The sequence below is a fragment of the Saccoglossus kowalevskii genome, chromosome 9 (genome assembly GCF_978046115.1).
Source record: "Saccoglossus kowalevskii chromosome 9, keSacKowa6.1, whole genome shotgun sequence".
Taxonomy (NCBI): Eukaryota; Metazoa; Hemichordata; class Enteropneusta; family Harrimaniidae; genus Saccoglossus; species Saccoglossus kowalevskii.
The window spans coordinates 23,235,491-23,260,962 of NC_140649.1; the positions used below are offsets into that span (position 1 = coordinate 23,235,491).

Below are 25,472 nucleotides of genomic sequence, written 5' to 3' on the forward strand. Positions count from 1 at the left end.
AATAAGTATACGTTATTTTTTTGTTAAAGACGTCTTATTTTGAAAATCATAAACCCCTAGAAAACGTCGATGAAGTCACAGAAAATATTTCAAGCTTGCTTATCGACACAAACAATTTGTTTTCACATCAAGATCTGTTTTAACATGTGTAGAGGCATCCAAATGTATAAGGGTAATGGAAACCAAAAACAAAATAAGGAATGGGAGAGCTATAATTCGATAAAATTGGCAGATGAGAACACCAAAATCAATGATTTTTTTAGTGGTTGTGTGACCTTGTGTCTGGCACATTCATATGCAGATGCCTATCTGCGAAACAAACAGGTGCGGAGACCAACCACTCACGTGTTTGTAAATACTCATTGTGTGTCAGATAGCTACTGATAACATGGACTTACCAACTGTATGGATTACATGAGATGGCGAAAGAGTGTAAGACCCAAAAATGCAGACGGACAGCAATAATTCAGTTAAGGCCGGGAAACAATCAAGCAGTCGGCAACGTAAAGCCAAGGCTCGATCAAGCGCAATCATGTGTACAATAGATGCTCACAGAACGATTAGTTTTGAAAAATTACATCAATTGTTCAGGAATCAGACTACTATAGCATGGACGTACTAACATGTCTATGACTATAGATAGTAGTCTAATATCAGATTGAGAACAATAACATTCATATTTCTCGGGACTTTTCAATATCTACAGCCGTGTGTGTGTGTGTGATTAGAACTTCTAGTATGTAGAACCTTTCATGCTGTAATAGGCAGCGGGAACAATTAATCATGAAGATAATATTTTCGAACTAGTATTTTTTGACTGAACGCTGTCTCAATATGGAAGAACCCCATTTCCTATTAATTGCTTGCACTCACATGGAATAAAATGGATACAAATATCAACATAGCAAATGATGGCGAATACAAATTGCATTGTCTTGAGTTAATCTTTAAAACTTATAGACACACAGATTAAACCTGTGTTGTTGATTTTGGCAAACACTACGGAGGCTGCCTTGCTTTTTTTTTCAGAAAATCTACATTTTAACTAACTTACATGGAATTCTATGTTATGTTGACTTTATCATAAGAAAGTTTATAGTGCATTTCATCAATTAATGAATGAAGTGAAAATCGTAATTGTCAACACAAATAATAGCCTCGCTACCTTTAACGAATTTATTTACACATATTATTAAAAACAATGTACAAATGTAATGTGCTTCTTGGATCGCGACGACTCCCATGCCGGCAACTACGAAAAGTGCGATTACTAGAAGTGTCTTTACATAGAAATTCACAAGCAGACTGCCAAGTTGACCACATTCTGCACACGACTAATATCAGTGGGAAGAGTTATTGGGCCTGTATGAAACAAATAATATAGACAATAAAATAATGAAAATCCACCAATCACAGCATCATCTACAATTATACTTACTTAAACTTACTTCTCGAAGTAAAGCATTACTTCTGTGATTGCTTTGTCAGTGATATTGTCTGGTGCCAAATTGAAAACAAACTACAGGACTACGGTATTATATCACGTATTCTGGTTTTGATGTGTTCTTGGTGATATTAGTATAATATAACACCGGTTACTGACACTTTCATCAGTGGAGTCAGTTGATGATCGTCTGTCTATTAATGTTTTTATCCGCATCATCCTGACAATGCCATCAGGCAATTAAACATATTCATTGATTTAGATTCCAAGAGAGTGGCTTCCAACTTGATATTCATATTTCTTTATATATTTTCCCACTTAAGGGGCTTAGGAAAAATCATAGTAACTTCCACGCAGCGAATAATGTATTAACACAGCCTTAGGGTAAATTGAATCCACCTTCGAACTTGACCAGAATGTACCATCATAAATGGAAACTTTTCAAATTCATAGCATTGACACACAGCCGGATAATATCGAGTCATTTTTTTGGGTTTTGGGTATATATAATAAGATACATCGTGCTATTAAACGATTTTATAATAACTGATAGAAATATTGAAAAAAGAAAATACAGACACAAACTACCAAATGCAACTACAAAATTAACAATGGGTGCGAGCAAACAAAATATAATACCAGTAGATTTTTTTCGGCGTGAATTATCGATTATAATTATTGTTCATCTTTATTTGGTTTTAAAATTATCATCATATGCATTCACATGTGATCAAGCCATTTGTATTGTCACGCTAAAAGGATTTCAAATAATATCAATTTTTCTATGCATACCCCTAACAATGTTAAACAGAGATTATCGCAACAATAAATTGTTAATACATTTATTTTTACGTCATTCAATGCGCATTTTTGATAAAGTTGATTGTTTGAAATAAATGCTTTTTTACATTGTATAATACAATGATATTTTGTGTTTCAAATTATTAATTAGGAGTGTTTACATACACCGCGGCCGATTCAGTACATATCAATACAGACGCTTAGAATTTCAATGCGCGTTCAGACTTATTTTGGGTTTTCATAATTTAATACCAGTCCTGGGTAGATATGTCTAGGCATACACCAATTTAATACAAATTATATTGTATCTTGCTTAATGATTATCAAGTATTCTGTAGAGAAACGAAGCTGGTAATCAAAAAATCCTACTTTACACATATTTTTTTAGAATTACATATTTGATAATATGTAATCCTAACACATAATGTTATATATGATGATGACACGTCGTTGGGAGTAACTTGTTAGTACGATATATAATGTACATGTTCATTCTGTTTCATATTATAGCTAACATGCTTGTTTCATGATTCAAATTTTGCCAAGCGACTGATACTGAGATTCTTGTACACTCTGAAGGTCTTGGTATTGCCCCTGTGGACCTTTCGTTGGTTCTGTAAGGAAGTGTATATACATATTTTGTGTCACCTGGGCGTTCGTGAACTTCATCATGTTTATATACAAACTAATATTATATAGTCACAGACACCGAATTAAGTTGAAACAGTGTAAATTCAAAAAAGATAACTGTGGTAGGAATATTGATTTGAGGTGCGAATTACATTGATATGCACAATATTGCCCATATATATATAATTATATTAAATTGTATTTTAGTATTCAAATTATGCATACATACTGTTCAGTATTAAGTAATTGGTCTCTTGTTTACTGCGATGCAAATAAGCATATTAAAATATTCAACTACTAGCAAAAATATTAAATACATAAATTGACATTTATTGTATGAAAATTCAATTCGCATATAATTGAGTCATTGTAATTTATCGTATAATAATGATTTATTTTTTTACCTCTGATTTCAATCGGCTTAGTGTTTTGTTTTCGTGTTTGCGTTGAATATTTTGCGACATTGCTATAAAAAATAATAGAGATATCAGAAATTAAATGATATAAAATATTTTATACATGACGCAATTTGGAATACCACAAGGGCTATTCTCATTTGACAATGAACTTTACTTGTCAGTTGTCTCGTATATTGTTTACATCATCTCATATGTTGTTATTTCAACCTTGGTATATTTTTTCACATAATCACTTATAGTATGATTACAATTTATTTCTGAATGAGGATGGAATCTACATCAGTTTACTGAGGATGTGATCTGCACCGAACTGCAATGTATTAATGTGACAAATTTATTGCAAACCATAGATTTCAGTGTACTTACCGGTACTCATTCATTTTCAACTCTTCGTAATTGTTTTCTTGGACGTCTCCTAGGTCTTGATAGTGGTCATTCTCTTTTATTTGGATCTCCCCGTAATCTGTAATTACATTACACCAACCAAATGTTGCACATCAATTTATTCGTCCTTTTATTAGTTTAATATAAGATCATTGTTTGCATGTGATGAAAAAAATATTGTACCTCTCATTTCGTTTGACTCGCTCCTAGCATGAGCACTGTCATCGCGACTCTCGTCTCTAAACAGCATACAAACAAAACAAGCATATATATATTATATTAATATACTATAGTACAGAAAATCCATCGTAATAAGTATTACCTATTTTGTTCATCTTGTTGTGTCACAATCAAGTTTTTGTTTAATGAATGATCACATGTATATAGTTGAATGAAGTGAAATTTGATTACCTTTCTTTGTATTTATTATGGGATTTCGAACGACGTATTACATATAATAACAATACCACAATGACAATTGTCACAACTACACCAACAGCGACACCAACAGCAAAACTTCCAATTAACATGGGTAATTTATTATCTTCATCTGTAATTCTATGCATGTTCCCAGCAGCTACAAAAAGTAAATTGTGAATACATTAAATAGAATTCAGGATGTCGCAATCTGACCTGCATTGTTAGTAACGTAATACAGTCATCTACCAACAACATTTACTAAAATAGAATCGATATCACCTCCAGTTATGTCAGCTCGCATTACATACTTTTTCTGAGCAATGAAATATACCTGTAAACGAAGTCAGCTGACTATCATGCAGCATCAACTCTTCTACCTGTATCGCAAATAAATAGAAATGTGACTGGGAGATGAATGATCGAACCCCAGCATAAATAGCGAAAATACAACAAATATGTATATTATTTATGAACAGCGGAAGATTAGTTGGTATATTTACATAATCACAAGAAACACTAAAATGCAAACAGCACATATTGCGTGATAACAAAACTGATTTGATTTTGGGTAATTCGTTGATGAATTACGAGTAGCTGTTTTGTATGTCAGAGGAAATGTTATTCATGAGTTAATATAACCATTGCTCTCTAAACCTTCCCCTATTAAAGGTTACCCGGGATTTTATGTAATGGAAATGACGCAACAATATACTAACTATCTTACCCCTGTAGTATACACTGCAAACCCATCATATATGACATATTGTTGTTCAGGTGTTAATGGTTTATTGTCATAACCATTATATTCCATACCATCACCCAGTATAAGTTGATCAGGGATTTCATTCAGTGGAAACGATGCTGTGATATACTGATTCTCTTCTAAATCCCGCTTTCTCTTTTGCCTTTTCTCTTCAACAACAACAATATACCTCCTGAAAAATTACGAAATTAAAAAAAGAATTATGCTCAAGGCAATTAACACTATGGTAACGATTTTGAGTCAAAATTTATGTACTCCAAATATAAAGTGTCATTATATAAATAAGTTAATTTCAAGGACATAGTCTAAAATTGTATGTGCTTATATTAATACTTTGTAACAAACGAAAATTTGGGAAAGTACAAACTTAGTTTCAATGAGATTCACAAAGGCATTATTGAAAAATGGTTGATAATATGTAAATATTTCGTGATTTGAGATTTTTGACAAAAAATGGCTGGCGGTCATTAGATAACTTTAATTTAACCCCACAACTAAATATAAATATTAACACAATTTAAATTTCGGCTCTATACCAAACTTAAACAAAATGGACGGAAATGTAACTGTGACAGAGGTACAGAGCACAAGGGAACTAAAACAACCTGTTCGCGATTCTGATTCAAAACATGAGAGAAGACAATACGAACTTTGCATATGACCAGTTTTGTCTGATAAATGGTAAATACAAATGTAGGAAGCACGGGGAAACTAAAACAACCAATTCGCTATTTTTATCCAAAACATGAGAGAAGACAATACCAACTTTGTTTCTGACCAGTTGTGTCTGATAAATGTTAGGAAATGTCCTCTAGTTGGCTAAACGTCATTTGAAATGATCAACAACTCAAAATGCACATGTACTCTATATATCATTATGTCTTGTCGTTGTAACTACTTTAAACCAAATCGGCCCAGGTATATCTGGAAACTGGTTAATGTTACATGAAAATAAACACGACCACCAGTCGGTCATTTTGAATCAATGGTGCATCAGTATTCATTATGTGTGATGTTAAAAAAATGTTGATGTTGAATAAAATCTGAATGCTTGAAAAATAGCTGATAACATGTTAAAAGTGGAATTCCATAAAATGTCGAATAAAATGGTGTAACGCGGATAAGATTCAATATATAAGTCCTCGTGTTGGCATTCAGTCAATGAGGCTTAATAGTAGAATGATATAAGAAAGCAAGGATCCACCTAACGTGTTATTCCCTTAACAAATAAAAAAATCGATTAACTTGCTCATATACATATAATATAGCAATAATGTCTCGCACTGTGACAATTTACATGTATGGTTCAGATTTCTACTGTTTACCTATGTTGTATAACAGTGTGTCACATTGCATCTTGTTTATTGATTTAATGTTACAAGTTAGGTGTTGGTCTTGCCGCTTCTTTTTATAACTTTTGATCCCATAAAAATACTAATTACTCGTTAATATGGAAATGGAATCTTCCACTTTGATTTAAACCAATCACATTTCTATATTGTACTTTGAGAACATTATGCAAATGCTCCAAGTTAGCACATTTTTGGAGTAGTTCTTGTTTTGACAATTTTCTACTACACTACACTGCGCAACACAACAGTAATGCCACCCACTATAGGTCCTAAGTAATCTGTCGTGCTTGTTCTTCCAATTCTTACTATCCCGAAAATGCCGCTCAATCAAATCTCCAGCTTAAATGTCCGTATTTACCTATAACTGCATTACTACTTGATAACAAGTTTGGCCTCAAGATTTAACTTTTATTTAGTAGCGGCCATTGCTGACTGATTTGTTGTTAGTCTCATTCAAACTTGATACGATACGTTGAATTCCTGCAAACAAATCCCATCAATGCAAAAACACAGAGCACAAAAATAGTTAGCAATGGCATCCGCATAAGAAACGAGAATTTGCAGAGGATTTTTGTACTGATATAATGCATCGAAATATATAGCATAAGGTACAGATATTTTAAATAAAAAAAAACATCTATGAATAAGTTGTGTTTTTACCATGAGCAAAATAAGGGAATAGACAATGTATAACAAAAATAATTATTGCCCAAAATATAGGGAAAACAATAAGCCCAAAAATTAATAGTGCAGAATATACAAAAATCAATGTCACAGTATGTGTAAACTGTGATTAATGGTTTCAGAAAAAATGAATAAGAATGATATAAAACTCGTAAAATATAAGTGTATACAAGTCGCAACACATTATTACATATAAGCAGAACATGTATTTAACTGATGCAACAATAGCAAGATTATACAAAAAATCCATTTATCCCTGACCCAGGAAATTGTTAAAGACGACTAAGAAGATGACAGTATACAGACACACTAATCATTATACCTTCTCTCTTACGGGCATGGTAAACAGTGATTTAGGGTGGTTTGCAAATATGCGTGAATTGGTAAATGTTGTGACAATATAACTGACTGTATAACTGAAATCGCAAAATGTATATAGAAATGTGAATAAATGTAAACAAATGTTTGACGAATATCACTGATCGCGAAAGATGCCTATTTTCATTTGTCTAATGTTCATGTATAACATCTTATCTTCCTCTTGAAGTGCTATATGTAATCGCAATGATGCGTCAATCATATTAAAATATGTATGTAACTTACACAAGTGGTGTATCAGTCTTTAGGTCTGTGTTTGACTTCGGTTTTCTCAAATAAATAGTAGCAGTGGTTTTTGTCATATGAGGCTCCTCCAGAATATCAGAAACATCGATACCTGAAATTATTATGAATGTCATTATTGTATTCATAATATTATCCTACATTTACAGTTATTTCCAACTGACTTGATAATTAGTGATTCTAACAGAGATTGCAACATGATCATGGCCAATTCATGTATTCTTGTTTGAATGTTACAGACTTACATATAGTTTAATTACTGGTAATCTGACTTGTCAAATTATATAAATCATAAAACGACTCCTATCAGTTATACCTCATATCTGCGACCATTATTCTATTTAGTTTGCATGAATAATTTGCAATATTTCACTCTGGTAATAAAATAATAACTGCACTGCTGAGGTTGATATTCTATGATGAGCAGAAATAGTATTTGCCTGATACATTCATCGGAACCATCATGCATGTATTTTGTGAATAAAATAATTTAGTTCATGTGTTTTCAGTTGCCATTCTCATTATTATGATCATAAACAACGTAATATAAACTTACCAATTTTAGTTCCAGAGATAATGGATTTAGGTTTACCAAATCCCTTTGATGTACTTGCACTAAGTGATATTTCAAACTGCGTTCCTGGTGGTAATTCTTCTAAAGTGTGTGTATGAATGCTGCCGTCAACGAGTATATCCTTAGATTCTACCACGGTAGTTGGATACACAGATTCAGCTGATTTATATGTTATCTATTATAACATTAATTAAATAAATATTAAAAACAAGCAGTCTATCGGCTGAGATAGCTCCGCTGTTAACAACACATGTTTTAATTAAAGAACTGAAGATATTATCACGAGATGAATACATGAATATATGTATACTATCAAAGCAATCAGACTTGCAGTTTCAAGAAGAATAAGAAAACGGAAACAATTGACATGGATGAGATCGACGGATAATTACTCAGTTGACAGTGGAGCTAAAATATAATGTCAATACAAAAATAAAAATATAAAATTAAATTGTTCAAGAGTTATTAATTGTAACTAACATAAATCCAAGTTTAATAAATGTTACACAAGGGAGACAATTAAACTTTTATAGTTTACAGTTCGAGTTATTGTTTTGTCATCTCAAATTTGAGTAGTAATGATTTGAATCTCTCAGTCTCTCTGCAGAAACATATAGCAGTATAAATACATGTATAAAACCAATTATTGGGCTTCATCCTGCTGAATGATAAACGACTCTTGGTGTAGCTGACAAGAATCAAGCATTTGCAGTAATTAGATAAATCTATAAAAACGTATGGACAAATGGACATTAATTACTTACTCTATATTGTAAAATATTACCACTCAATATGGTAGGATCTGTCCATGTGAATCTGATGTTGTTTTCAGTCGTGCTTTGTACATCAATGCTGGCAGGTTCATGGGGAACTATAACATATGATATGATTTGTATATAATATTTGCAACAAATAAACACACATTTACTATGTAATGTAAATAGTTAAGATACATAACATACTTGTATCTATTGTCTTAGTATTCAATTCATTACTGTATTCATCATAAACTGTAGCCATGGTCAGCCATGGTCAACACATAAAATACCAAGCTTGACCATTGTAGTAGGATTTGAGTATGAAAGAAACACAACCAGACGCCACTGATTACCGGTGTTGAATTATTTTATCTGATTCTGATACAGAGATTTTATTACAAGTGTATATGAAATATAGATAGCGCATTGAAACATGTAGCGTTCATGGATGAATTTTATTGTTTCACTGCCAGACGTATAATATAAAATGGTATTCTATTTATTTACTTCATCAATTAATACATTCTGGTACTGTTTGATATTCTGTACCTACATGTATTCTAGTTGTGAATGATAAATCAACTTACCATCCTCATGTGATATAACAGTCACTGAATTACTCGGTAGACTTGTAGCATCAGCATTTCTAAGCAGAGCAATGACGTCATACTCTGTGTAAGGGAGCAATGATTCAGCAGTAAATGTGATAACTTTTGTACCCGTTACAATATCTTGGTAACTTTCTGTCTTTCCCACCTCATATTCATCCTCAGTACCTGTCTTTCTATACGTCACTTCAATGTAATCAATGTAACCATCCACACCATCCTTTTTACACTTTATATCACTACGATCAGGAATCTGCCATATTGAAACAATAACACATTTGAAGAATACATAATTGGTTCATGTGTAGGCAATAATGTTTTGTGACAATGTACATGTGAATCGCACTGTATATTTATAAAACTTAATACTTTTAATGAATATAACGGTTGTACTTAAGGTTGAACCTATTGAAATAATCTGTGAAACATTAGATTTATTACCCCATTATAATCTACCTCAGGCAAAATTTTAATTAGATGAAATCGCATTTATGATCCCTTACAGTCGCTAACCAAACTTGCATAAATTAAAATTTTAAAATCAAATTTCTAAATACAAATGCAACTCACATAAATACGCAAAGTTAAAAAAAACACTATATTTTGCGATTATTATAAGAAGTCCTATTCTAGCAGTGATAGAATGGATGCTTACCTGCACATGAACTTCAAGTTGTTTCAACTCAGGTGACGATACACTCATAATTGTTGTTTTTTGTGGGACTGTAATACAATTGAACTGCCATGTAAAATACGAACATCAAATGATATTACACAGAATTAAATCAATACAAGGATAGCTCCAGATACTGTATATTGTACTCTTGTCCACGTGTTACAGCAAATTGTGATTATGCGATATTATATTCGCATCCATCATTTAAATTTATATTAGGGCTTGCAATTTACAAATACAATTACTTGATATTTTTGAGACGGCGAAGAGGTTTGAAAACTGGAGTGCATATAATTAGATAGTAGAGCAGAGAAGAGTGAAGAATTAGAGAGCTTAATCAATATTGTATTACACAAAATTGCTCAAATAAACACAATGAAATCAAATTCAAGAAGCATGTTGGCACAAATTACACACAATTACTACATTAGTTTGAATCCACTTGTGATTCTGCTGTGAAACTGAATAAATTACACGACAGATAAAATCTGAACCCTAGATATGTATCAGAATGTCAGTTTACAAAGGTATCACAATCCTTGTGAACACACTATATAATACAATATATTTCACATTCGGTATGATGTTTTCCGAATGTTAACAATTTTTAGTGATTTGAACAAGTAACCTGTCAGCTGATATATCTCCGCAATTTCAGCAAAATGAGAAAGATTTATCAAATAGATTAGTCAGTCGATTGTCCATTTTCAAATGCGATGATTAATTCTTAAAAACTAACATTGGAAATTCGAAAGTTATTTTTAGGCATGTAAACCCAAATTTAATTAGATCGTCGAATTGTCTTTGACATAAATCATATTATATTTGATATGGAATAGCTGAAAATTTATTAAATATTATACCACTCAGGTAATTAATAAGCACAGATTTTAAGGTAAAACTACTAAGGTATGTGCAGATTTTAACCAAAAAAATAAGCAGGTCTGTAAATTGTTCTAAAGCATCTCCATACCAAGAACTTGGGATATCAGTGGGAAACTGAAAGCTTATGGATTATTATGCAAATTAGGTAGTTCATGCATACAGATTTTTATCTAACATATTCAGGTCGAAGTATTGTCCTAATATGTCTATGTACCTAGTTTTATTGCAATGGGATGATTAGTACTTGAAATATCAGTGAAAAAGCTAATTAAACAAATTATGTGATTAATATGCATCGTTTTTACCAAAAAATAGCTAGGTCTGTGAATAGTTCTCGAACATCATTGTACCAGGTTTCATTTATTGTAATGATTAGTACTTGAAATGGATTAATTATATAAATTACGTAATTAATATGGAATGGTTTTTACAATATCAGGTATATTCATTATCCCAGATCATATATGTACTATATTTCAGTAAAATCCTAAAACCTAATTAAACCTTCACATTAGTCCGGAGCTTTCATTTATATCCAATAATAGGTTCTTATATTGATATCAATGGAACACACACGCACGCACACACACTCTAAGAGACGCACTTGTTGCTGACTTCCATTGGGTGGTTCACACAGAACAGTTCAAAATAACAATAGTTAAATACGCCATCGAATAATCTCTCAACAAACATTTGTATATGCATTATTGTTTCCGTCAATATCGAAGTTTTCATATCCCCTTTTCCATAAATAAAAACATAATCATAAAAAGAAGAACAATACAACCAGAATTGCAGTTACTGGAAAACATACATTCTGTGGCGTATGTGTCGGTAAGTATAATGAGTTTATCATTGTATACTTTTGTATTTGATACTATTATATCTTTCTTAACACATTTATTAACCTTACGCTTGGCTATTATTTCCAAATGTGTTATCTTTGACTAGTAACGTCTTATATTACCTACCACGAGTATATCGTTGATATCCTACAAATTACATTTCTCGAAATATATACATCACAAACACACCATGACATTGCCATGTCAAACTGTTGCCGGTCATTTCACCTTGACATTCAATTTTTATTACATATAATTCATAAGTTATAATTGATTTTCGAAAACAAAATCACACACAATCACCACAGCTAACATAAAATTTAAATACGAGTATAATTCCACGTACTTGCACATAATGTAGTTTCTGTTATAGTAGTGTCTTTACTTCCTTCTCCAAGTGGACCCGGTCTTTTAACAGTCACTGTAATTTCATATTTAGTTGACCATTGTAATCCTGTAATGGTTGATGTATAAATCATCTGACTTGTATCACTGACTGGTATAACTTGACCTGATATCCAGTCACTCTCACCATTCTCTCTGTAGTATACTTTATACGATTCAACTGGTCCATCTCCAATATCATCAGTAGTCCATTTGTTCCAGGTCACAGTAAGCTGGTCAGATTGACTATCTGATACTTGTGGCTTGCTGCTTGTCTGAAATCTTGGCAGATCTTATGAAAAAAGTAACACGTGTGGTTGTTTTGTAAATTAGCGTCCAGTTAAAGTAATCTATTTAATAATTCATCTCTTTCTATCCCAAGTATTTGAATGACAACCTGAATCATCAACACCAAAATAATAATATAGAAACTAAACTTTTGTAATACCTGTAAAATATTAGGGAATAATAAACGACAGAATCACATCATATGTATGCTTATGCTTCCCATACACTCTACACTGGTTTTGATGATACTATGACAATCGCGCATCTTGTTTCAAGTAACTGTTGAAGAACAAACTCACATATACATATGCTGTATAGACTATTTACATAGCATTAATAGCCACAATAACAGGCAAAATACACTACTATTGCAATGTATTAGACTATTATTTTATAGTGATTACCTCATTTTAAACATAAGATACATAATAAATGTGAAATTACCATATAGCTGTAAAATAACTGAGAATCCATTATATCCAATAGCAGGAGCACCACAGAAAAATAAATCACCACTCTGAACAACCACTCCAGTTAAATTTCCAATAGCTGTGTATTTGTCACCATCATCATAACTAGTAGGAGACAGGAAGTCAGTTGTACCCAGTTTCCATAACTTCATTTCATTATTTGCTACAACAGGATTTCCAATGATTCCACAGATGAAATATGTTTCTTCACCAGGGTTTACTTTATGATAGGAGAAGCTTTTATATTTAGGTCTACCATCTTAACATATAGTAGAAAAAAACAACTCAAGGTTAATAGGAATCCCATTAAATATGTCTTATCAGACACATTTGCTTTTAGAGTCTGACGTATGAAAGCGCATTATATCAACGGCAACAACTATCATGGTATTTGCCAAGCATGCAAATATATATACAGTCACAGTAGCAGCATAATTACAAGTTGCACACAGGATTATAACTCGCAAGCACTTTGCCACTGAGACAAATTACTTTGTAATGCACAATGTAAGATGAGTGTTCCCATTGCTATACTCACTAGCTTTGTTCATACACGACTCTATAATCTATTTTTTGTTAAAGGCCGACAATTAGTACTCTGGCTGGGCGGGGGCTTAGTATTCTAATTTGACTGATTATTTAACGACAGCTACCTTCAATCGTTCATTAAATCGTGGAAGGTACCTTCAATAGAATTCATCATGAGGCACAATCTCCATTTGGGAAAAAAAGTGTTCTTATCACTTTATGCATTGCTTTTAAAATGACAATTACATTTATTTAAATCACAATAGAAACCAGTGATTTGAAATACAAACCTTGTTGACAATCAGAATCTATAGTATCTAGATTTATCCATCCTGGTGCACAATCTCCATTGGGACAAACACCAGTGTTCTTATCACATGCTACATTGTTTTTACAATGACAATTATAGTTACATAATCTGCCATAAAAGCCATCAGGACAAGAGGAGGGAACTGAAATCAATAAAAATTTTAATTACTTTACTTAGTACAATCAGCTAATCTTGGACATGAGTAGTGTTTACAGGTTTTACAAAACAATTAGACTTTGTATCAAGCTTTTTTTTTAGTCGTCTTCATTTTGACAACAGGATTTGCTTGCTCTATAGACGTTACATAAACACAAGCTAAGGTGTCTTATTTAGAATATTATTGTTTTACGATAAATCCGAAAATGAATGCATTTGAACAATGACTAATTCTGACACATAATTATCCCTAATATGCGTACGAATTAGGGAATTTTTAAGTTAATTCTCAACAATTTCCTGTTCATTTTTAGTAACTATAAACTTTCATGCAAAATTTAATTACACTCATGTGACAGAAAGGATACAACATGGAGGAGCCAGTTTATTTGTGCGATTTCTACTCTGCCCATGACATTTATATTCCATAATGAATCAGTCACATTGAATCAGATTCTAAATTACACATGTGCAAATTAAATGTGTTACTTGATGTAGGTGTAAAGTTTGATCATGTTCAGCAGTCAGTCATATTAGAAACATAGCTCCGAACACGGCAATGGTTAAAAACTATAAGCTCACCAGTAATGATGGATGACATGATGTGTGACGATACAAGTAAATGTTTGGATGTTATTGGTCAAAGCATGTCAGAGATATGGCCGCGGAACTGCATTTGATAGAATAAAATGTCAGCTACTCTGCAACTTTCAATATAATCTTTAAGATTACGAGAATCAATGACAGATATTTCAATGAACATAGCAAGTTTGAATAAATTATGAGCATGAATAACAGAAATACTTGACTTTGATGCTTATTATCACAAAATTAGCCGCCATCCAATCGTACATGTGCATATGTATAATATATTTTCCTTTTGCAATTCCACACATTGGTGAACAGACATATCTGATGAATTATCATAATCATAATTTTACACTTATTACCTCTCCATCCAATATCAAAATCAGCAAGACTGGTGATACATTCTTCTTGTGTAGTTACACCCATTGGTAAACAGACATATATGATGTGATATCATAGTCATACCTTTACACTTATTACCACTCCATCCTGTATCACAATCACCAGCACTGCTAATACATTCACCTTTTGTAATTACATCCATTGGTAAACTGACATATCTGATGTGATATCATAGTCATACCTTTACACTTATTACCACTCCATCCTGTATCACAATCACCAGCACTGCTAATACATTCTCCTTTTGTAATTACCCCCATTGATAAACTGACATATCTGATGTGATATCATAGTCATACCTTTACACTTATTACCACTCCATCCTGTATCACAATCACCAGGACTGCTAATACATTCTCCTTTTGTAATTACCCCATTGATAAACTGACATATCTGATGTGATATCATAGTCATACCTTTACACTTATTACCACTCCATCCTGTATCACAATCACCAGGACTGCTAATACATTCTCCTTTTGTAATTACGCCCATTGGTAAACTGACATATCTGATGTGATATCATAGTCACACCTTTACACTTATTACCACTCCATCCTGTATCACAATCACCAGGACTGCTAATACATTCTCCTTTTGTAATTACACCCATTGGTAAACTGACATATCAGATGTGATTTCATAGTCACACCTTTACACTTATTACCACTCCATATTGTATCACAATCACCAGGACTGCTAATACATTCTCCTTTTGTAGTTACATCCATTGGTAAACTGATATATCTGATGTGATATCATAGTTATACCTTTACACTTATTTCCACTCCATATTGTATCACAATCACCAGGACTGCTAATACATTCTCCTTTTGTAATTACACCCATTGGTAAACTGACATATCTGATGTGATATCATAGTCACACCTTTACACTTATTACCACTCAATTCTGTATCACAATCACTAGGACTGGTAATACATTCTACTTTTGTAATTAATTCCATTGGTAAATTGACATATCTGATGTGATATCATATTCATACCTTTACACTTATTACCACTCCATCCTGTATCACAATCACCTGGACTGCTAATACATTCTCCTTTTGTATTACATCCATTAGTACAGTGACATGTCTGTATACATCCAGCTCCATATGTTCCAGGAGGTCAATCTGGTAATATAAAAAAGATGGCATCAGTTTTTAAAACAAATAATAGACTTCCTATGACTTGAAGTCATCAAATAATGCATTTCATATTTATTTCACTGTTGTTATTACTCTCTAACACTTGGTCCGAGCATCCACAAAATTGAGCGCCTCTGAATGCTGGCAGGATTAAACCATTCTAACTACAGTTTATCCTGGCTACTGTAATGAGCAACCATGAGTCATGATTGATCATAATAATAACAGTAAACTCAACATGATAGATGTGCACTGTCCATAAATAAACAGGTTCAGCCAATGGAGCTGTTCATCGGAAAAGCTGTTCCAAAGAATGTTTGTTGAAGGCAGAAAATGTTGTTTTTTTGTAGGGGGCGGGAAATATCAGTGGGCAGAACAGATTTATAAAAAACATATAAAAGGACAGGGAAACTTTTTTTTAGTGGGTAGGGTACTTACATAAAAAAATATTGCAGGGTATAATAAAAAACGCATTTGATGAAATAATATCTGCTAAATGTGGACAGCCGTGTGCTATCAATAACTGAGAATGCCAGTCACCCACTGATCTGCTGGGTGGTAAATGTATTCAAGAAGCCAATGACTCTATGAATTACGTCGTTTTTTAATGAGGGGAGGCAAAAGATGAAGTTGGTCAGCAGGAGGTGAAGACATTTTTTTCAGGTGTAGGGTAGCTTATGAACAGCTTTTAATTTCCCCTCTTTCCTTTATACAAATTAGGATACTTCAAAAGGCCCAGACAATAAATTTTCAATTTATTGCTCGTTGGCTGCACCTGAATAAAATCAATGTGTGTGATGTTATTATTTGTTCTGTCCCACCATGCTATATCACCAGCGCAATCTGTATACATTCTCTTGTAGTAGCAGAAATGCAAGTATTTCATTATTTTCAATCGTCGGCTGCCAACACTTGATTTTTGTAGTAGATGCATTCTTGTGGGTTCGACAATTTAAACCCGTTTAAGGTGATATTTTGCCCATATGTTGCAAAAACATAAATTGACGTATTTGAAAGAAATAAATTTGAGCAGTACGTATATATGAGGAAATCAGGAAAATTATTTAAAATTTTGTTCCAGTGACTAGTAATATTCATAAAAACAAGATAGCTACTGATATGCTTTCCTGGAATGTGGTGTGCCTACTATGACATTGCGTTAGTCACAGAGATTTTATTAAGATACCATGGAGAGATTAGTTGCAGGGTGAAATGCTAGTTACTGAGTCTAAAATAGTGACGGGAATCACGTCATTTAGCTGTCAGTCATAATAAAACGCAAGACAACCAAGCCAATGTGATTAAGTAGCCAGTCAATAGTTGAAGAAAGCATAACTTTTTATGAAATCATTAGTGATTAGAAATAAAGAGTGCGTGGCATTTCGTGTTTAATAGTGTCGTTGCTACGAGAACGACTCATCCCAATACCGTCACAGTGATCTACCTTACATGTGTGCAATATTAATTGCGATTCAGATCCCATCGGGTCTAAACTAACAGGATTGGTTAATTTGTTGTGGCCATTTGTAAGTCAGGCGCCATAAAATGCACGATATCAGGCCAATAAGTAGTTATGCCAGAGTGTGGTATTACACCTTCTAATATAGTTAGATTGTGTCACGGTTTACATGTTATGACAATATACACATTTAAACACATTTGACTTGTGACTTGCTCAGTTTAGTGTGGGATTATACAATGCTTGTCAAATTATAATTATTTACCTGTTCATCTAAACACCAGTACTATATATCTAACGTTACAATTAAGCATACACAAAGGGACTACTACTATGTACAGAAATGTTATGAGAGATTAAATGATTGAATACAGTGAAGCTACAAAGAATGACAACCATACACAGGTTGCTGCACTGCATACTTTATTAAGTGTTACTGTACTAGCAGTACTCGTTTATTTATTGTTTGAACATTCATTTCAGTTGTGTTTACATAACATTTTTTTTCATGGAATTTGTTTGTTGGGAAGTCAATATTCCTTTGTTTTATTTAGCTATATTTTCTGGTGCTTATTTACGTAATTTGAAGTTTTCAGTCGTTACTTTTATTATAATAAATTTCCACACAGAAGAACGAGACATATTTTATAAGATATGTCATCAAAATACGTAGCACTGTTTGTAAAGCCGAAAAATAAAGTAGTCTTAATTAGATTGTGTGTCAAATAATAACATCTACTGCCTATAAGGTTGCAACCAGAGGTACTCTATTCTGTACATTATAATGTGACATGGTACTTACTACAAATAATATTACAACAGAAAAGTTTGATTATGGTTTGAGAAGACTTATACAAATGTTAACTATCACATTCAATTAATAGTATTTATATTATAAACATGTTCAGACTTGTTATAAATAGGATTCAGATCTATATAAATTCAAAAGCATATCTACAAAAAAATACTTCTATTTCGATCCTTTTTGAAATTAGATGTATTTATTCAACTCACCTTCTATAAGACAATCTAATCCTCCATGTGATGCAAGACAGGAACATCCATACGGATCAGAAACACAAAACAAATATCCTTTACAAGCTGTAGGTGAACTTGAGCAACGGCGCCCACATGATTTCCCCCACCTGCCTCGTGAACAACCTAAAATATGGAAACATTTGTAGGTAACTAATATAATGTATTATATTTAGCAATTGTAACCATTAAACTGAAACTTATTTTAAATTGTAAAGATAATGTGCGAAAGCTGATTACTCTCATAAAAAGTATTTATTATCAACATTTCAAACAAACATGTTGTTACATAATCTTTTTCATGCCAGCTGGATATCAAAAATTAAACACAAATTTGGGGTCACCTGAACAAGAGGCACACATGTCATAGTAAATGCTCAAACATTGATTGTTCACCGGTTTATATGGTGAAAATATTTTGCTTAGTTGCATAAGATAAAAAATACTACATTATATTCATGTGAATCTTAATTTAGTTTATAACAGGAAACTGCATATAGAGTTTACTGCAATTATATTCATTAAGAAAAAGGTGAACTACACTATAGATAACAAAATTATACATGCAGATAAACTACAAGGCAGCGGTATAGAAGAAAGGCTCCCAAGTCACACAAAAAGGTGCTGTGTCATATTAACATGTGTTCTTAATAAATTAAATTAATTTAAATTGAATTGAACAATGCAATTACGCGGCAGTGATTGGTGGACTAGAAACAACTTGATTGGTGACAAACATTTTTAGAGCATGAGAAACCGATCAAATCTTAAATGGGCAACATGATCTCTCACTGAACATATTACTTTGTAACATCACACCACACACGTAGTGACGAGTCTAGTACAATTATATTCAATAAAAAAACTTCAATACTGAATCAAGTACACTTGAGAGAAGGAGACACAACGAATTACAATTATTCTGTGGTTAAATAATACAGCTGAATTAGCTGCGGTGCTTTCTAAGCTGTGAGCGTTTTAGCTACAAGACACTGATGCACATCGAGAACGCTCTAAACTGTGTGTCGTTCAAATACTGTAAATAAATATTGCCCCTTAACCTAGCAGGGATGATACGTTTTTATTATTATTATTATTATTATTATTATTATTAAAACTTTATTCAACGAGACTAAACAGTAGTATACACGTATTTGGCCTTCTGGACACTTTCCGGCCATCAAAAAGAAGCAACTACAACAATAAAATAAAATAAAATAAAAAAAAAGTACAAGTCAAATATATACAATAAAAATATCATAAACAATTGAAGAGTGGTTAATAGTGATTCATAGAAAGCCTTAGTATGTTTTAAAATGTTCCTGAATAAGAATTGAGGTTGTCTGACATCATGCGCTAAACTATTTTACATGTGTGGACCAGCTATTGATAGAATGTTCACGAATATAAGGAAGTGTTAACTAGTTGGGGGGGGGGAGGACGTTGTCGTCACCTCTCACCTAAGGTTCTGAGATCCCTGATTGGTGTTCGTGATTGTGAAAATGTTGGGTTGTAGTTCACAGCTGGTGACAGATCCTCATAATGCAGTGTGTTGTTTGCTGATGTAATACATTTCTTTATCACTGAATGAGTTGTTGAAGCGGGAGAAAGTCGGCACTAGTTTCTAACAACTAAATTACTGACACACAATTCAAGTGTTAATTTACTAGGAGCACCCACTCGGGGGAGCTTTGTACCTGGAGGATTATACAAATATTCAAAATTCATCGTTCAAATAACTGGCAGTAGCATGATACATATAAATATTTTGCATTTAAATCTAATTATAACATTGGCAGAATCCTTATGGCAATATTGTGTTGTCGCTTTTCTTGTTCAATCAGATCCCAGATATGCATCTTATGACAGCAAGTATTCTTGAAGTTCCGAAAATGGCCACGATGTGTCAGCCGACCATATACATAGAATTTGTCTAATGGGGACGTGCCCCTGAAAAGGGTCTCGTTTTTGGATTTTAGGTATAAGTATCGGTCCTATTTCTGGTCAAGATAGGTATAAATATCAGTAATATTTTTCCGTTTTGGTATACTTATGGGTCCGTATATGAGCGAATATCTCCAAATCATATCCATATATACCCGGAGATTAAACCGAAAATTAAACAAGGCAATCAATATTCAAACGGAGATTAAACACGTAATAGAAGAGGGCGCACCTTCCCCAGTGAAATATAGAGCAAATACTGTAACTGTTTTATTTGGAATAAACAGTGGTGACAGAAATAGTACGTTGGTATAAATATGGGTATATATTTTTCCACTATCCAGGTATAAAAATGGTCACTTTCCTATGCAGCTATGTATCAACTGCCCCCGGGTTTGCCATCTGGTCCCAGCATTTCGCTTTACCCCCTACTTCAGGGAAATATTACACCTCATACTATTTATCATAGTAGACATAATGTAGTGAACGAATGAACAAGTATATTTATATATAAGTAGTATAAATACATTCTGTTTTTTTTGTTTGGCAACGAGGAAACAACGTACAATAGCCAACAGCAAAGATATTTGACAACCATACTAAATAAACGGATTATCTTACTTGACTCAAATCAATGTAATATTACATCAACTATGCTCAATTATGAAAAATAACAAAAACTAAACAGCTAATAATAAAACGAAAATATTTATATTCAAAATATGTTTTAACATATGTAACTATTAATAACAAATCACTAGTGAATTTCAGATTCAGAATTATGATGCAACACATAATGTTAGCCCTTTGTGACCAAAACATTACACTTTTTGACCGGAAAACCATACTCAACATGGACAGATTCAAAACGAAAAATTGATGTACATCTTTCCTATCTAGCGATACACCTTTGTAGAGATTTTTATAAAAATCGAAAAAATTCAAAATTGTCTTGTAATGCACATAAATCAGGATGAAGTAGTGATGACAGATTTCCTTGCAAAGGGTACCACAATTAGAGCCTATTACGCTTCACTTTTGATGAAATTAGGAGAAGCTATCAAAATCAAGAGGCGGGGCAAGATCAGCAAAGGCATCCACCTTCTGCAGGACAACGCTCCGTTCCACAACTCGCATGTCGCCAGATCAGAAGCACGGGCGTGTGGCCATGAAATCCCCCCATACCTCTTACTCTCCTGACCTTGCATCCTCTGACTTTCATCTTTCCCTACCCATGAAGTTGTCGCAGCCTTGATTTCTGAAGTTACGACTTGGATGGAGGACCAACCTGGGGTGTTCTACAAAAACGGTGTCTAGAGCTGCTTCAAACGATGGGAGAAATGCATAACATAGTGGTTAGTATGTAGATAAAGACCAAAAACTGTGCCAAGTTTCATTAATCTGCTGTTATGGAAAATGGGTCAGGGGCATTACTTATTGAACTCCCCTCGTAGGCCACAGTATTAGAAGTTTTGACTATAGTGTTATATTTAACGCAGTGGTTTTTCACGAGATGCAAGATAGTTATGAAAGCCTTTTTAAAGACTTTGTTGATTTGTTTATTATTTTTAAGCATTTACACCTTAGTTGTCAAAGTTATAAACAGAAGAATTTGGTATCACAATTCACATAATGTAAATATAATGCGCATGATGCAATTGCAAATGTTCAATCACTCAAATCTCTGATGCAGATTGATTAAAAAAGGTATGAAAGCATATATATATTCATGGAGTTATGCTGTGATGAAAACTAGCAACCTGCGCTTTCACAGTATATGGCTCAGATAATTGCTGGTAGTGGTTTGACGTTAGCACACTCTTTGGTGGCTCATAAAAGGAATCCAGCAGATCGTATTTCTGCATTGTTTCAGGAAAAAGGTAATTGCTGCAAGCCACGGGTTACTGAAAATGGAGTAATTATTAGTAATGTTAGAAAATTTATTAAAGAGCTGGATAACCAATAGATCATATATATTTGTACATATTGTATAATAAATGACAAACTTAAAAATAAATACATATTTTTTTTGCAAAGTATGCATTGTTTTTTTTTTTATAATATGTTTGCGTTCAAGAAAGTAGCAAATGACATTTATGTATATAAGCTTTGACCAGCATTTTATCAATTTTGTAAACAGCAGAAACTGCAACAAAATAGATGGAATATAGCAGTTTACAACCTATATGTATTCACAAGAATACCCTAAAAATATACAGAATGCCGAATTATATAATAAATCAAATTGAAATAATGCTAACAGACCAACATTTTATTAATTATACTAGCTTTCGTTATTAATACCCCTCCTGTGTGAGTACTGAACCACCAGCTATAATCGGACAAGAATGTGATTCAGTTAGCATAAATGAGTAGCTTAGTTTGAAAAGAAGTGCAAGGTTAATCAAATTTAACATTTATTATTCCACTAGACCCTAACACTATTGTAAATTGAAATTCAGATTCATATACAATATGTGATTTGTTTTTTATTAACTATGGAAAACATATACATACCCCCTGATTTTTTTGTCTGTCTATGTTTATATTGCTATAGGGAACATATTATGTAAATATGTTAAAATTTTGGGTTTTCAAATTTTTGAGTGGGCTTCTACATTAAGCATGCATGCACAAATTAACGGTCATTATACACTGGATCTGAGTCATTATTTGTCTTACCTGTATAACAGTCATCTCCTGTAAATCCTGGTGGACATATACATTCTCCAGTGTCTGCATTACATATACCTCCATTATAACATGTAGGACAGTTAAGTAGACATGTATCACCATATTTACCATTAGGACAACCTGCAATTATTAGAACACTATGTGTGATATGTACTTCTGGTAAGTAAACTTAAAACTACAAGTTGTTGGCTTTGTATGATCAAATAGAGATCAACTAATGAGAGCATGATTTTGCTGTTTAGTGTAGGCTCATTTGTCATGATCTAGACATTCGTGTATTAATTTTAGTAAAAGCAAAAATCTTACCCGATTCTATGAGAATATGATATAGACATAAGAAAAAAATAGGATGTCATTTTTTTGTCTTTCTTTCTGACATCCTGAAATCCAAGATGGCGTCCAGGCTACAAAAACGGGGTAAATCTAAATCTGATTCTAATATTTTTGCACCATCTATTTCTTGTGAAAAAGCAGGTAGAGATTCCCACAAGTATATCAACTTTCCTATAACTACTAGTCTTTTATTTTGTGAAGTTTCAGTCAGACCTACCATCTTGAATTAAATATGGCGGCCTGAAATCAATGTTTTAGGTAGTTTGCTACTTCCTAAGGGTCAACATCAAAAACATTCATCATCATTCTTCTTTGTCCTCAGTAGAATTAAACTAATTAATAAAACTGATGTTCGATGTTCATAAGGGGAAACAGAGTTCTCTGCATTAAAGGATCGCTTAAGTGGTTTGTCTGCTGAAGAACTGCAATTAATGCAATTAAATGAGCAAAAATCAGATATGAGAAAGGACAAGCAACAGAAAATGACAGTGACGTCAAACAAAAGAAAAGAGAACGACCATCAAAATCTACACCTACATGTACTTTCAAGTCACAACCTACATGTACCATGAGTAGGACTTTTGACAATGAGGTGTGTGTCATTTGCCGAGAAGACAAATCAGACTTGCATGATGTCTCAACTGAAAACATGGCTCAGTTCAAAGCAATTGGTCAAAAGACAGCAAATGAACAATTGAAAGTCAGAATGAGCAATGTTGTTACATCATCCGATCTTTTAACAGCAGTTGTAGAGGACATAAAGTATCACCTGCTGTGCTTTAGCCATGCAAAGCGAGACATAAAAAAGGCAACTCTCAAAAGATCCAATTCAGTTTGCACAGTGTTAGTGTCCGATCTTTAGCTGCTCGACATGGTAGAAACGGAAATTAACAACACAACTCATGAATCTGTTTTGAATATGAATGACATTGAAAAATCATATGTGCTTTTGCTAGAATCAAACCTGTTTCCTTTGCCTGATTATCCAAGATACAAACAACTATTTTTTTATAATATCCTTGATGTGCTTTTCACCAGATCTCTAGACAAAACCAAACCAGAACAAGTACATTCTACCCTGTTAGCTGGTGCTCTTGACAATGACACAAAAGACCTAAGAAGCAATATCTGCCCTGGGTAAATAAGTGGAAGAGAGTGGTATTGACATGGGTCGAAGCTGAACTATACACACCAAAAACAGTAACACCGATCCTCAACAGAAAGCACATGTATCGAGCATTGGAAGCTCTTACAGTGCGAGATCTCTTGCAACGCTTTATCATTATCTCCAGAAGTAGACTAGAACTTGACCTGAAGGAGTGCATAGGAACTTATGAGTTTGGTGTGATACCACGATCATTATTTGCTGCAGATGGGTCTCTCTGCTAGCCCATGATAAGGTTTCAATACTGCATCATCTTGAGAAACTCATCAGTAATGCACAAGTAAGCCGAAACTGACAACAACAAGACAACTGAAAGTTAGTTATCAGGCAATCAAGCAACACATCTATTCCAAGCAATAGCAGCTACAACGGTAGAACATACAGATGTGGTGACAAGTAAACCATCAGCATACCGAGTGGTCATCATCGACAGAATGGCTGTAGTAAACTCAGTTACCAAGACTGACCCCAAATTCAACATTGAAGATATTCAAGATTCGCTTCTCACTCACAGCCAAGAAGAGGCAGACTCATTGCTGATTCTGCATACTGTAAGTGTTACCCATCAAGCAGAGCTTGCGGTAAGTTCTCCAGACACAGACATATACAACACGTTGGGACAAAAGCGTGTTTCTGCACTGTTGGGTTTTCACGCTCTGATAGGCTCTGACATGTCTGGTTGATTTGCTGGCAGAACCA

The 25,472-nt window shown here is 33.3% G+C and overlaps 1 pseudogene across 1 annotated transcript in view; it reads right to left on the bottom strand.

Annotated features, from left to right (window-relative positions):
* Nucleotides 1–1,966: 1,966 nt before the first annotated feature.
* The window catches only part of LOC102804660 (tyrosine-protein kinase receptor Tie-1-like), a 54,003-nt pseudogene continuing 30,497 nt past the window's right edge, over nucleotides 1,967–25,472 (bottom strand). The window contains exons 4-21 of the transcript XR_014930673.1: nucleotides 23,264–23,395; nucleotides 18,617–18,763; nucleotides 15,997–16,128; nucleotides 13,825–13,986; nucleotides 12,981–13,265; nucleotides 12,211–12,540; nucleotides 10,114–10,181; nucleotides 9,438–9,711; nucleotides 8,857–8,963; nucleotides 8,075–8,267; nucleotides 7,501–7,612; nucleotides 4,823–5,033; nucleotides 4,430–4,475; nucleotides 4,090–4,255; nucleotides 3,862–3,917; nucleotides 3,661–3,757; nucleotides 3,280–3,341; nucleotides 1,967–2,859 (exon numbers count right to left, since the gene is read on the bottom strand). The product of XR_014930673.1 is annotated as a tyrosine-protein kinase receptor Tie-1-like (transcript). The remainder of the gene's footprint in view (nucleotides 2,860–3,279; nucleotides 3,342–3,660; nucleotides 3,758–3,861; nucleotides 3,918–4,089; nucleotides 4,256–4,429; nucleotides 4,476–4,822; nucleotides 5,034–7,500; nucleotides 7,613–8,074; nucleotides 8,268–8,856; nucleotides 8,964–9,437; nucleotides 9,712–10,113; nucleotides 10,182–12,210; nucleotides 12,541–12,980; nucleotides 13,266–13,824; nucleotides 13,987–15,996; nucleotides 16,129–18,616; nucleotides 18,764–23,263; nucleotides 23,396–25,472) is intronic.